Source organism: Pleurodeles waltl, chromosome 4_1 (assembly GCF_031143425.1).
Source record: "Pleurodeles waltl isolate 20211129_DDA chromosome 4_1, aPleWal1.hap1.20221129, whole genome shotgun sequence".
In the NCBI taxonomy this organism is placed as follows: Eukaryota; Metazoa; Chordata; class Amphibia; order Caudata; family Salamandridae; genus Pleurodeles; species Pleurodeles waltl.
In genome coordinates this window covers 530807704-530822939 of record NC_090442.1, presented here as the reverse complement: position 1 = coordinate 530822939, position 15236 = coordinate 530807704, and the positions used below count along the sequence as shown (strand labels likewise).

The 15236-nt window shown below is 38.6% G+C and overlaps 1 pseudogene; it reads left to right on the top strand.

Moving 5' to 3' along the window:
• LOC138287170 (neuronal cell adhesion molecule-like) overlaps nt 1-15236 on the top strand; it is a 246893-nt pseudogene that overhangs the window by 192851 nt on the left and 38806 nt on the right.

Genomic DNA, 15236 nt, shown 5'->3' with positions numbered 1-15236 from the left:
ATTTACTAAACATTGGCCAAGAAGCAACCCCCTGAGGGCCTGCATGCTCATTCTACCAGGGCCAAAGCTGCAACCACTGCATTAGCGTGTGGAGTCCCAGTCCAGGACATCTGCCAGGCAGCAACACGGGCTTCCTTGGACATGTTTACCAAACGTTACTGCCTGGACAGTCAGGTCTGCAGGAATGGGCATTTTGCTCACTCTGTCCTGCAGGACTTCTTAGTTTAAATTTGTCTGCAGTCCCACTACAGAGGTTGGAATTGCTTGGGTATCAATTCAAAGGTAAAGAATCTGCAGCTAGAAGTGTCTAGCAGGTGACAAGGTATTTACCTTGGCAACACGTTATCTGGTAGAGAAAATATCTAGCAGCATATTCCTTACCGATCCACCTATCCTCCCCGCTCTGCAGACAGATTTCTAGGGTTGGAGATGATCCATTTCAGGACCCTAGTCTGGACACACCAGTGTCAGTGCACTTCATGGCTCCATGCTGCTGGTGTGGAAGGTTGTGAAAGTAACTGACGTCAGTGTGCCGAGGGGGTGCCTATATAGGCAGGGCCACTGGAATTATGCAATATTGTGGCTGTGGGGATTTTCGCATAATTACAGATGTGCTGTATTTGCCACATAATCCATCATCTGCCACATAATCTGCAGATTTTAACAAAAACAGTTTTCTAGCTCAAACGGTTCAAAAGTTCATAAAAATGGAGCATATGCATTGCCCCTCAGTGGAAGGCCCTTTGCAAAGTTATTTTTTTGTTTGTTATATTGCTATATTTGGGTGTTAAACTGGTACTACTGAGGTCCAACAATGTCCAGACAATGTAACAAGTTTGAAAATGACAAAATAATGAATTACCACTGTCACAAAATGTGCCACATTATGCTGCATAATGTAACTTTTCTTGAAGCATAATTTACTCAACCCTACTGCATAATTTGGCCCTACCCTGCCACATAATTTCAGGCTTGAACAATGCCACTGTGCGGAGCCAATCAATGTCACCTGCTGGCTCTTGTCAAGAAAATCTTCCAGATCCAGTATGATGCCTGGGGAAATTCAAAGGTAATGAATCTGCGCCTAGATATTGTCTCTACCAGATAAGGTGTTACTGAAGGAAAGTAACTTGTTTGTCAGAGATCTTTGGTGTGCCATCAGTTGAGCTCACCCCTGAAGACAGGAGAAATCCTGAAATTTGGGGCTTTTCATAAACAGGTCTATTCACACCAGGGTTGTGCCGCCAGTGCTGACAGCCAGATCAAAGCGCCACTAAACTTAGAGCGACTGCCAGTGGTGACTGACAGCATGAAATCTGCACTTCGTGCTACAGCATTGGCAGCCTTCCGTGCCTGTCCATGTGAATTTTTAGCAACGTCTATCTGCAATGCCTGACTGGTTCTTCGTGTTACAGTGATGACCATCTGCAACCCACTGGTCTGCTCTTCACGCTACAACGATGACCATCTGCAGTATTCTCCCTGCTCCTTGTAGCCTCCTCCAACGTGAACAAAACTCTTAACGCAGGAATTTGGAAGGTATCTTTTTCAGTTGGACTATCCTGGTACCTGTATCTGGCATGGGCTCCAATGTGGTTACCCTGAACCTGTGACTGTCACCAGTCCTACATGACCAGATAACTGCAAGTGGCACTTTGTGGTTTTAGGCACTATACTTACCTTAAATCTTTGCAATTACTTATCTCTTTTTCTACTAATTGGATGTTTGTTGTTTTGATATCAAATAATGTATCTATATTTCTAAATTCCTATGGGATTTTTCTTGTGTTGTGTTTTGACTTTATTATTGTTTGTGTGCTGAATAAATACTTTTGTGCCAAGCTACCAGATGATTAAGCATGGTTTAATTTGTGGTTTACTTGTGTTTCACTCTGACAGGAATTGTGGTTGCTGCTTGAGTATGATTTCACTCTCCCCAACCAGTAACCCAATTTCCTGCAGCAATTATTAACTAAGCATGCTTTGCTATGCATCCCTGAGAGGCTAGGATATTTTGAGGCTTCAATTGTGAACTTGAACTTGCTAATTAAGAACTGTCAGCCTATTTCACTTTCTGGTAGTGGCAAAGGTGCCAACCTCATGTTAAGAAGCAGTAAGGGGCTGCATGACTTTTCATTTGGAGTTTTTATTTTATTTTGTGTTTTGAGTAGATACACCGTTGGCAGGCCATCTGCACATGGAGTGATCTTGCAAAATGACACATTTTAAAATATGTTTGATGGCTAAATTGTGGAGGCAGGGGACCATGCTGTAAATGCTCAGAATTGTTTCAGAAGTAATGTGAGGATTGTTTCCTGAGTATTTGGGTAGTTAGAAGCTGATGAAGAGCACCTAGGGCCACATGTACATTCCTTTTTTCTCATTGCAAACGGCCCAATTCGCAGAATCGGGCTGTTTGCGATGAGACAAAAAGCATTTTGGGATGTACAGACCCATTTTGCGATTAGGTAATCTTTTTACCGAATCGCAATAAGGGTTTGCGAGTCGCATTTAGGAAGGGGCGTTCCCTTCCTAATTGAGAGTTGAAGTCCGATGTATGATTGTTTTGTGACTGCAAATGCGGTCACAAAACAATCACAGTTGGCACCAGTTTCAAACTGGTGCTAAAACATTCGCAAAATGGAAGGGGTCCCAATGGGACACTTTCCCCTTTGTGAATGCAGCAAATACATTTTATCAGAGCAGGCAGTGGTCCCACTGACCACTGCCTGCTCTAAAAAAATGAAAAGAAAACTTTTCATTTTTGTTTTTGAAATGCAGTCCATTTTCCTTTATGGACATGGTGGTCTGCTAACCCCAGCAGGCAACCGTCCCTGTGAGTGCTGCCATTCCCAATGGGGTTGCAAATTGCGACTTACCTCATGAATATTCATGAGGTAGGTCATTTGCCCATTGCGAATCGGAAACAGTGTCATTGACACTGTTGTACATCAGGTTTTGCGACTCTCAAATTGCGAGTCGCAAAACCTGATCTTCGTACATGTGGCCCCAAGAGTTTTGATGAGCTATATGTGTGGTCCTCGTACAGCATGGGCTGAATGGAACCACAAAGAACCCTGGATGTTCCTAAGCTTTTTAACCTCTTAATTGCATCCGAATCGTAGATGGGTTAAGTTGAAAAAGCACTAATAAATGATAAAGCTATGTATATGACCAGTGGTTAAAGGTTCGTTCGTGTTAAGAAATCAAACATAAAATTAATCCACAGAAATCAAATTTTATACGTGAAATAATAAAGTGCAGCCATATAATTTTTTTAATCCGAATCATGGCAGAAGTGCAACAAATAACGTTATGAGCAAAACACGTTGTTGTCTGCATTTGTAAGCAGTTCAGATGTTTGATAAGCTTTGTGATGAAAGCCTTGGTATGGTGTGGACGTGGACTTATGCTGTCGTGTGGTTTTTTGCATACATGTGTGAGGCTGCATTTTGGGCCAAACCGGAGAGGAGATGATTTATTTCCCATTTTTAAAGACACATTTGTTTCTACTCTTGGCACTGACACTGAATTCGATTTTCTGCTTTAAAGAAAGTATCCTAAGATTGGGTTTGGGTCATTTTCTATGGGCAGGTGTTTTTGATTGTTAAAAGGACTGTGGTTGCCAGTTGTGTTGTAGGGGTTGCTGTGAATTAGTTGCATGTTGATTTTTGTGTTTTTCATTTTAATATGTATGTGTTCAGTGTGTCTTAGGTTTGTCTTTCAGAATATATGGTGCTGCCATTCATTCATGCTTTGTTCTTGCTTACTTAAGCAAAAACAAACAAATATATAAAAATCACTTATTTGAGGAAGTATAATGCCTATCCCTTAACACCTGACGGAATATGTTAGAGTCACTGAACTAAACTCAAAAGAACCAATCAGCATCTAATATTGATATAATGTCACTGATGATACGCCATGCACACAAAGGGACATGTATGGTAATAATGATTGACTATGTAAATAAACAAATAGAGATCGGAAAATATTAGACCACAACAAGTCTCAGAACGTATTCTGAACGAAGTAATGCCAGAAAATGTATCTTTTTTATTAGAAGATCATAGTACTCTAGAATACATTTGTGGGCTTGTTTTTTTATATTTAGAAGGCGGCACAAGTGAAGTACATGTTAAGGCTAATTATCAGGAGGTCACCGCACTTGGGCCCATATTTATACTTTTATACTTTTTTAGCGCCGCATTTGCGCCGCTCTTGGATGCAAAAGGGCCGCAACTTACAAAATACAATTGGGTCCATATTTATACTTTTTTAGTGCCGCATTTACGATGCTTTTTGATGCAAAAGTGGCACAAACGTACAAAATACAATTGTATTTTGTAAGTTTGTGCCGCTTTTGCGTGAAAAAATGACACAAATGTGGCGCTAAAAAAGTATAAATATGGGCCTTGGAATTTAATAGACCTTTATTGAAAGCTTGAAGCAGAACTACACTTATGAGTAGAAACTATTGGTTTAAAGACTTGGTTTTGGTATTTTCATTTAAAAAGTCTGTAGTTGTTTTAATATTTAGCAATATTTGGACAGTAAATATTGGAACAACTGTATATTTGAGTCACAGTAAAAGTGAATATTCACTGATATAGAAGTGTTGATCCTACATGTATTGAATAACAGACGGAAACTGTAGATACTGGGGAAGTTTTTACTGAGGGGTTACAAGTGAAATGTTATAGACAATGAGTATGAAGCTCAAGTTGTATATCCTGTCACTCAGAGCCCAGTGGTGAAAACATTCCCTTTATCTACAGTTACCTCATCTACAGTTTTATACATGCCCTCTCTGCACCAGAATCCCCTGGTGAAAAAAGTAGCACAGAGGTAGACGATTAATACGGAGACATAACCCACCTGCTGTCCCCACACACTTTGTATTATCCTTCCCTTCCAATCACTGCTTAATTTGTAAATCAATAAATGCCAAGGACCTTTTCAGGATGCCACTGTAACATGCATCACCCATTGCCCCTGCCAACATTGCCAATGACAGCAACAACACACCTACTAACCATCACATTTCTACAAGTGTGACAATTCAGAGTATTCCAGAGTATTCCAGGCCCCAAAGCCAAATAAATGGCTTGGGCGGCAGGTATTACTATTTTTTAATGCACATTCAGTTAATAAACAACTGTTCTTGTGTTCCTCTGTAAGTTGGACAAGCAGCGCCACCATGTGCCGGTGTTGACAATTAGGTGCAAGCGCCTAGAACCCACCGGCTCAAATTAAGCACTGCTTCCACTAACATAAAAACTGTCCTGGTGTACTACACCAACCACTACCGTTTGCATTACCTTTCCCTCCACTGCCATATGATAAAGGAAATCAGCTGGCATCCTTTCACCCACCAATGCTACCTTAATCATGACTCTCCCTTAATTACCCAAAGACCTGGTGCCCTGCAATCCACTCCTACCAGCGTCTGCATTAACCACTCAAACAAAATAAAACTGTTTTCATGCCACTCAGCCACTGGATCTTCTTAAGTCCACCCTTCCCACACGAAACATAAAAAATAATATACCTGCTCATCTGCAGTGTATCCCCTTCATGCCCTGTGCCTTCCCACCCCTCCCCTGAGCAGCCGCACTCGCTGCTCTCCCTGGAGCTGAGACCAGCACAGTGGTACTTTGTCAACACAGTTTTAAAATTGCTGTCAGAGTGGGTAAGCCGAGATCCCTGGGTGACAGGGAATGTGGCAGGTTGGTGCAGGGAGGGTACTACTTCTCCAGGCTTCATTAGATTTGTGGAAACCCCTAGAAAGAAGGAAAAGGTGGGTGAGACTGACAACTCTTCTGTTACGTCTGAGTCTCTCACAAGACCTATGAGGTTGCAATAGTGGAAAACACATTTTGTTTCCCATTGTTTCTGCATCATAGCTCTACATAATCAGATTTCAATTCTGGCAATGCAAGCTGATGGCCCTCAACAAGAACCAATGATAACATTAAATTAAGCAAGAGAATAATTATACAAAGGAAATGTGGCTCTTGTGTGCTCAAATTTGAAATACTAAAATCCGGGGGTGAGAAGTTGGATAAATAAATGCAAATTAGCAATAAGAATGCAAATACCGCTTTGAATGCACTCACATTTCTGAAATGTGAGCACAGTGATACATTTGTTTATGTACTGCTGATGAAACACATATTTGTGTTTTCTTTAATGTGGGCCATGATTAATACAATAATTTGAAATGCCTCAAGTACTTCATTGCAACTTCTGTTTCTTGTTTTTTATTGTAATGCATTTTGTTCTGAATGCCTTTTTTGTACATTAAACCTAAACAATTAAAGTCCCAAAATATCCGACAGAATATTTGTAGGAAAATGCCTCTTTTGTATGATCACAACCATTTTTTGACTGATGCTGATGTTAGTTTCACTTTGTGCTCTGAGACTCGGCTAACAGGCATCAGTGCTTATGATCTGATCCCTTAAACATGCAGAAACTGACTACACTCCTAATTGGCATATTTAACTTGCCTGTCAGTCCCTTGTATATGGTACAAGGTGCACTCAGGGCCTGTAAGTTAAATGTTGCTGCACATATTGGCCTATTGCTAGAGTGACAGAGCAAAACTTGACTGTAGGCTTACCATTGTAGCCAGTCTCTGCAGTTCTAAAATTACAAAATCAAAATATCAAAATAACCACTTTTTGATAGGCCTAAAACTTTGTTTTAAATATAAGTAAGCTTAAATGTAAATGTCCATAAGACAGGGTGCATGATATTTAAAGTAGGACATGTAAAAGTTTAATGTTAAACATTTCCTTACAATGAAAAGGCATCAAAAGCTATTTCACTGTTGCAAAGCACTACGTGCTAACATTAAAATTAAATAAGGTTATCTTTTCTTAGAAAACACACAGTTGATTCTTGGACCTTTTAAAGTATTTATTACAAGCCCAACTCATTGGTTAAGTTGGGTTTTTAATAAAAATTTCACAAAGAGTACTTTTTGAAAGTCACCTTTTACTTGCCTAAAGCCTCTAGAAAACCACTATGAATGAGCTCCTACCCATCACCCAGGAGCCTTTTTGATGAGGTGTGAACTTGCTCCCAGATCTAAGACAAAGGCCACGGGTGTGGGGAGGTGTTCAGTTCCTCTGACAGGATGACAATATGGGTAGTGCTCAGAAATGTAACTTGCTTCAAAGAGGCCTACCCTGTCACATGCAAATATAGTTAACACCCGGACTTGCCTCCTACTTTAAACCTCTAGTAAGCCAGGCACCAATCCCAGTGGAAGAGGACCTGTCCTCAGAACTGGTTTTGAATGAACATAGATGAGGGGTTGCTCATTTCCCTGGTGACACCTTTAGAGTGGGTGCAGGAGCTCTGCACAGGAAAAGAAAGGTTCTGACAGGTTGTGCTTAGGTAGAGAGGGACACTGGGGGATTGTTTGCATTTGGGCATACAGGAACCTCTGCAAAAGTGGGTAAAGTAGCTCCTAGGAGCTTTTTGCCTATTGACTAGAAAGAGACCTGGAGTCGCACTCTAGTGCTGGGCATAAAAAAGACTAAGGGCCTCATTACCTTCACTGCTGTGGCAGTGTGATTGCCACATAAAGACCCTGGCAGTCAGACTGCCAGGGTTCCACCAGCACCGCCAGGATCCATGATCCTGATTGCCTGGCAGTGGGGGATCATAATCCAATAGGACAGCACTGCATGCAACCCTGCCCTGTGGATTACAACCTTGTTCTCCGCCTGCCTTTTCATGGCCGTTTCAATGCCATGAAAAGGCAGTTGGAGAACAGGTGCAGGGGGCCACAGGGGGCCCCTGAACTGCCCATGCTGTGCAGACAGTGAACATTGCGAAGGTGCTGGTGCACCCTGTGATGGCAGCATTGCCTCCAGCTCGAGTATGAGCTGGAGACAATGCTGCCACCTGTTTCCCGCTAAGCTTGGTTTCCGCCCGTCAGCCGAGCTGGAAACTCTTGATGGGTCCGACGTGGAGGTAGCCAGTGTGCCGTAACCTCCCTGTCGGAATGAGGCCCTAAGTCTGAACATAGAAGTCTTCTATGGGCAAAGGAGCCAAAAGTATCAGGTCGATGAGAAACCTTCTTTGAGTGTGAATTTTCAACTTCTCTTGCTCAGAGTTTTCCCATCAAAATTCAACTACTTCACCAGGACATCCTCCCATGGTTATTATCCGGTCTCATGGAGCCCTTCCTGGCAGCTAGCTTCCTTGCTCGGCTAAGGATTTATGGCTTCCATTCAGAGATTTACAGAAATTTCACTTTAAGTTTCATTTTTTAAGAATAGGCAGTGGTCCCTGGGACCACTGCCTGCTATTGAGAAATATGTGAATTTTTTTAATTCTCAAAGAAGGAGGGGTTGCATGAGAAACTCCTTACCATTTGCAAATGGTAATCGCTACCTTTTAGTAGTCTGTAAAAAATTTAAATTTTGCTACCATAATTTGGTTGCTAAACATTAATACATACACATTGGTATTCGAATAAATGCCTTAAACACTTTCCTTCCTAATACCAAATCACAACCCAAATTGTGATTCAGTAACAAGTTATCAAATCACAATTTGGCTTTTGTACTTTTTAAAATGTTTTTATGCCGTCAAAAAAAGCCAGATTCTGTAAATCAGGCAATTTGAGATCTCCAAAAGCTTTGTATATATAGCTCCTGGTCATGTATCCGATCCACACTCCAGTGGGGTCAGCCTTAAACCTTACCCTTGTATGGTCTTGTGTGACCAATTGTGTGGTTGATGCTTTGCACTTTTTGGCACTATTTTTGTAGAAATCTTTAAAAAATGGGTTCCCCTTAATCAGGTTTTGTTGGTTTTTGCCATTTTATTCATTAAATTCTTCTTCATTTTTATAAATGTAAGTGGGACTTTTATTGTGTTGTATTTGTGATGTTTTAACTGTTCAGTACTTATAAATGCTTTTCATATTTTCTTAAGTTAAGTTTGTCTGCTCTGTGCCATAGCTACCAGGCCTTGAACTGAGGTTTAAAATACTGAAAACTTTACTGGACCTCGCAAGAATATTGAAATTATTAGTTTTATTACTTGTGGTGTTCTATTATCCACACCACCCAATAATCCACTTTTTCACAATATTCACTTACTAATCATATGACTGCCCTTAACAGAAATGTACATATCCTTTTCTTTGCCAGCCAAGGTTTTCAGTGGTCTCCTGACTCATTCTGTTAGTTTGCTTTTTGCCAGAACTTTAAAGGAGCTCAGTGAAAGAGGGGCACTTCTGTACCCTATAAGTGTAGGTGCACTCCCAGACTCTTTCGTCTATTCATTCTTTTCTCCACTGGCAACAGATTTCACCATAAACAACTTTGCAGGCAAAGGTCATTTGTATGAGGTGGATTTCCATGCATATCTCTTCCACCAACAGATATGGGCCCTCATGTGTGGGCTTTGTTGTTAATCATGTATAGTCCTGTAGATAATCAGGACACAGAAATGTGAGGTAATGGATGAGCAGAGTGCTTATTTTATAGTATGATTCTTTTTTTGTAGTGGAACAAAAGGAAGACGCATATGCAGATCCAGAAATTCTGCACAAGGAAGATGATGGAAATGATGGAACCTTTGATGAATACAGGTAAGAACATTACATTCTCATCATGACTGACAATCAAGAAGGCATTGATAATTTAGAAGTCAAACTGTCTACTGAAAAGTGGTTAACTCAATAGGATATTCAGCATTATAAACTAGCCTAACAGTCATCTTTTTGATAAATTATGGGCCAGTAATAAAAACCACTTTTTAGAAAAATTACGTCTTTCAGGGTGAGTGTTTCACATTTTGTTCTATGTTGACGCCTTTTTACATGTTTGTCTTTAAAATATTAATACCTAGTTTCTTTTTAATGACACATTTTCTTAACTCAATATTTCATTCTATTTTAAACAATCCCAATTGTTTTGTATGTGTTGGATTTATCAGTGAAAGATGCACATGTTGATGGCTGCTACCTAAAATACTTGAGAACGTGTTGTGCTTATTCATCCTTTTTTGAGAAGAACAAAAATATGAGGGAGGAAAAAGGTATGGATTCCCTGAACATTTATTGAATTCTTTGGCTGTAATAGCACAAATTCATCACCACTAAACTATGGGGTATCCCCTTAGTCACAAACAGAATGATCTGTTTGTAGTTTCTTCTGCAGTCATTCAGCTGTTACAAAGTTTTGCAGCTGAGCTGTTAAGGACACAACAGAGTCAATATATCTTGTATTCTGTACAATAGGAAAAGGAGTTTCCTCCAACCTCTTACTACTTAATATAATCTAAAATTAAGCAGTGTTTGAGGTTTGCAGGAACAGACAGGCTGTAAGTGTCTGAAACTCTCAACCAAAGGAAAGAGTGTTGCCTCTTATCACAAAAACCTTACTCGAAGGCTACTTACACTTCTCATTAGGAAGCAGGAACAGAATAATGTAGAAGATCTGCACTTTTGTGCTTTCCTTTCAAGCACTGGAACCAAGTATCTTGAGTTGATCAATTTGTCTTGTGTGGCATACCTCTTTAAACCATCAAAATAAATAGCTTGCTTACTTTATACTTCAGAATTCCTTACTTTGAATGTTCTGTCATCCAGTTGCAGGACAACAGAATTCAAAAGGTAGACTGCACCTATATGCCTGGTGAAACAGCATGCTTGCTATGCATGTATTTATTGACTTACTAGATTCCAGTGGTGTACTAGTTCCAATTCAATTCAACAACTACTAGAAGCAAGCACATAATACAGATATTACACAATGGATATAGTATGCACAAATGTAGCTCTACTATGGCTGTAAATATTAGCTCTAGACATTTTTTAATACAAATAAATCCAACAACACCAGACAAGAAACCAGTAAAATGGTAAGATTATATGTGTTACCTGCAAATTCCATTGTTGAATGAACCTCTTGATGTGAAATGAAAGCCAAACATCTCTCATGTTTCATATATGATTGCTGTAAAACACCCATATTCATTATGATGACATCTATTTACCCACAATAAAGTATGTCAATATTTAAAGTGTCTTAATAAAAACAACATTTTTAGTCAATAAATTACTTTAGTCTATCATCATCTCAAACTGATTTGAAATGATGTCATACTCTTTGGTCACATGCAGCCTCATTCAAAACATTTCGCAGTTAGTGACATTCCACTTGACCTGTCCCCAGTATTAGCTAGTTAGTGGGAAGGGCCTCATTGCTAGTCGGAAAACAAGCATATACATTTTTCAAAGCTTAATATAAGATGGTATTGTAGAGGAGTAAGAAAAATCTTCAACCGTACCCAGAGGACCTGTTGTGCCTCAGAGGAAGCATAAGTATACATGTTTGAAATGAACATCTCATGTAACACTACTGTTAGAGGACAGCTGCACAACACTGCTTTTTGCCCTTTGTTCAGATGCCCATCATTTCATTGCATATTTCCATCAGTGGAATGAAAAGCAATATAGTACAAACGATAGTGGCATATAAGTACCTAGTCAATGGGAAGCAATTCTCATTTATGCATTGAACATAATGAAACCTCCTACTCTTACAGAGTTATAGACATACTTTCAGCTCCTTTCCTTGTGACACATGAATTATTGCTTGCCAATAACACTCAGAAGCACTTTGTCTAAAATAACCTTTGCACTGATTCTATCAATGTTGTGTCTCATTAGCTCCTCATTTGGGTTAATCAATCAAGTTAACTCGCAGAAAAAGTTCTGCTAGTCTGTTCCTGATATGATGTAAATATATAGAGACATTATTGTTCCTTTGTTAGAGATAGACAGTTAAGATTTGCTAGCTCAAATGGAGACATGATTTTGCTGTGGTTCTAGTTTAGCTATTGCAGATTTTAACAACCTCATATGAAATAATCTTTGATTATGATAAGAAAAGTGGCTGGTTATTTCTGTGGTTCATTGAACTTTTGAAATAGCACCTCTACCTCCGTAGATCTCCTCATTTGTTAGCACTTACATGCATAATGTCAACCCTATGTCATCCATATACCTATTTTGTTAATTTATACCATCAAAGTCTGCAGTTTGTTGAGGATCTGTTTGATGGTACAATGCCATTAACAATAAATCACAAAGCCTTATTTTCTGCATTGATTTTAATGTGTTTTGATTATCTCTTTAGTGTCTTTACACACATTTACACAATCTAATTGAACTTTGAACATAATCTTGATTTAGAGTTTAGTAGATGGCTTAATCCATCACATTCTGCCAGATATCATATTCACCCTGGTACATTTGCAATAGAATATAATGTACTTGTAATAAGTTGGATAGAGTATCAGTCACATTTGTGATTGAGTAACCCATCCGCCAAACTCTACATCAGGCCCCAACTCTTATATCCTCATAAACTACCTACATGATTAATCACTGAACCTATGGCCCAGTGGTTAGGGGTCCTAGCATCCACTGTGTTTATTGATTACACTACCAGATGCTAGAAAAAATAAATATGCACAAGCACAAAAAACCTTGTCCATAGAAGATTTGTGTGATCAAAGCAGGGTTCAAATTTGTCAGAGTTAGCTGACCAACATGTTCATGGACTATTTGTTGGAACTGTTATAAAAATCAGTACATAAAATTCTCATTTAGAAAAGCAATAATCGGCTAAATAAAATACTGCAAAATTGAAGGTGTCACTAAGGAACATTATATTAGATGACCATGAGGGAAGTTAAATATATTCCAAGGAATACAATAAAAATTCCTTGGAAATTCAATACTGAACCGCCTTGAGGAAAACCAAGAAGCAAATGTATGAGTTGAAAAGTTGAGAAGCCTCATGCCTTTAAAATTAGCTAGTTAAGATTATAAAGGATATTAGAAGCCCAATTGCCTTTGTAAGTCTTGCACTTTTATCTCAGACTCTCATGTATGAAGCTATTCTATGGACAGTAAGACTCTGATTCGTAAAAAGAATCGAGCCTTTCCGACCCCAAGATGGCTTTGTTTAATTCTCCAAACCCAAATAGCAATTCATTAACAGATTACAGAATGTTACAGAATAGCTAACTGAGTTTGGGAATAATTAAAGATTCTGTATTTGGAAAGGGGTATGTTAAGGTTGTTGCTTCCAGATACAGAATCTTTAAGCTATGTATTAATGTTTTGCGACTGAAATCTGGTGACAAAACATCAATATTTTACCACCTCCTCAAAGGGGGTGGTAAGCCATTCACAAATGCGAAGGGGTCCCTAGAGGACACCTTTCCCTTTATGAGTGTTCAGAAAAATGTTTCTTATGAGCAGGAAGGGGTCCATGAGACTATTGCCTGCAAATAACAAAAGATTTGTGTTGTCTTTCTATATGTTTTTAAAGGCATCCCATTTTCCTCTAAGGAAAATGAACTGCGTTAACACAAATATTGCTTTATTTAAAAGCAATCACAGATATGGTGGCCTGCTGACCCCAACAGACCACTATGACTGTGAATGTAGCTGATCGTAGTGGGTCACAATGTACGACCTACTTCATGCATATTAATTAGGTAGGTGATTTGGTAGGTTGAATTGCAATACACTACAATTCGGTATTTTGGGAATTAGCCTATTAATACATAGGTTAGTTATCAAAATACAAATAGATTAGTTAGAAGTCAGTGCACAAGTTGCGACCGATACTAACAGATTTATTTTGTACACTCCATTTAGGGAATCGCAAATTGCTAATCATTACTTGTCACAATTTACGATTCCTTAAATTGAATATTTGTACATGAGGCCCTCAGTCTCTACAATCACTTAAGCAACTATTCTGTAGGAAAAACACAGTTTATACAATATTATAAATTATTAAAAAATACAACATGCATGCCTTGGATAGTGACTGTCCTGAAAATTAGTCACTCACACTCTGGTTATGTCATGCCCTCTGAATGTTTCTGCAGGACCGTTTTTGCTGATTCTCCACTCCAACACTGTAAAATTTTTAGGGATGCTTTAAGAGCTGCAAATAGTCTTGTTCCCTATTGGAACCTTGCCACCACCAAAATGGCAGCAACTGCTTCTACTGAGCGTATTCCAGATGATTTGTCAGTTTTGTCAATTTGTAATAAAATGACCATTGTGGGGCTATATTGCCATCATCAATGTTGTTTGTGGTTGTAATACATCCCCTAAAGCTGCTCAATTTGATGAACCTGCACGATTTCACATCTAAGTAGAAAAATAATCGATATTTGGAAAGGTTTACAGTGCTCACATATATCATTGCATAGTCTTGTAACAAAACCACTGTTTTCTGTTTTCAGTATTGTTTTAATAATTAATTTTATGAACTGTTTTCTGAACTTTGAAAGTGTGTATTTTGAATCTTCCATTGCAGTGTGTACAGTAGAGGGAAGGAAGCTATTTTGTCATGGCCAGTTATCTAACAGAAAGCATTCAGAACTAAGGACACATCAAAATCAAGGTCAATAAATTCTACTTTCTTGCACCTGGAAGGTGACTTAGACTATCATCTGCACTGCAGCAGAATATCTCATACAACTAAATGTTGACCACATCATTTTTATCACTTCAATTGTATCAATTCAATTTTCATTACCACACAAGAATCTTAAATGCAAACCTGTCAAGTTTGAATTGAATCAAACTAGTGACAAAATCTGCTGACTGTATGATTTTACTTGCATGCATACAAATCACGCTATTAGAGGCAGTCAAAGGTTCAATTTTAATGATGGATAATTTGTATCCTGCTTAGCAAATGATAATCATACATATGAGTTCCATTTTCAAATTGAGTTTTCAAGAAGCTAATCTTGTTCCATGTTACAGTAATGATCACTGTAAGATACATTAAACTCTCACGTTGTGCAATTCCCCAAACCAACTCTGATCAACAAAACATTTATTTATTATCAGTAGTTATTGTAATTCAAATCTGACCTCATATTTTCGTTCTTGTGAGTGCTTCTAGGCAGCAGTAACAATACTGAATACATAAAAGTTAACCATTTGCACATTTAGAACAAAATAATACAATGAAATGTGTTTTTAATTTAAATAATATCTGGTACCATACTGTATAGGTGTGGTATAGGCATGTTACACTTTGTTAATCAACCTAAAGACATATTAATATCTACAAAATCAAAGACAAAAGTGAGAAGTTTAGAAAATGCATTAACTTATGGGTTTGGTCTATTTTCATATCCAGTCCTTTAACTCATGTCCA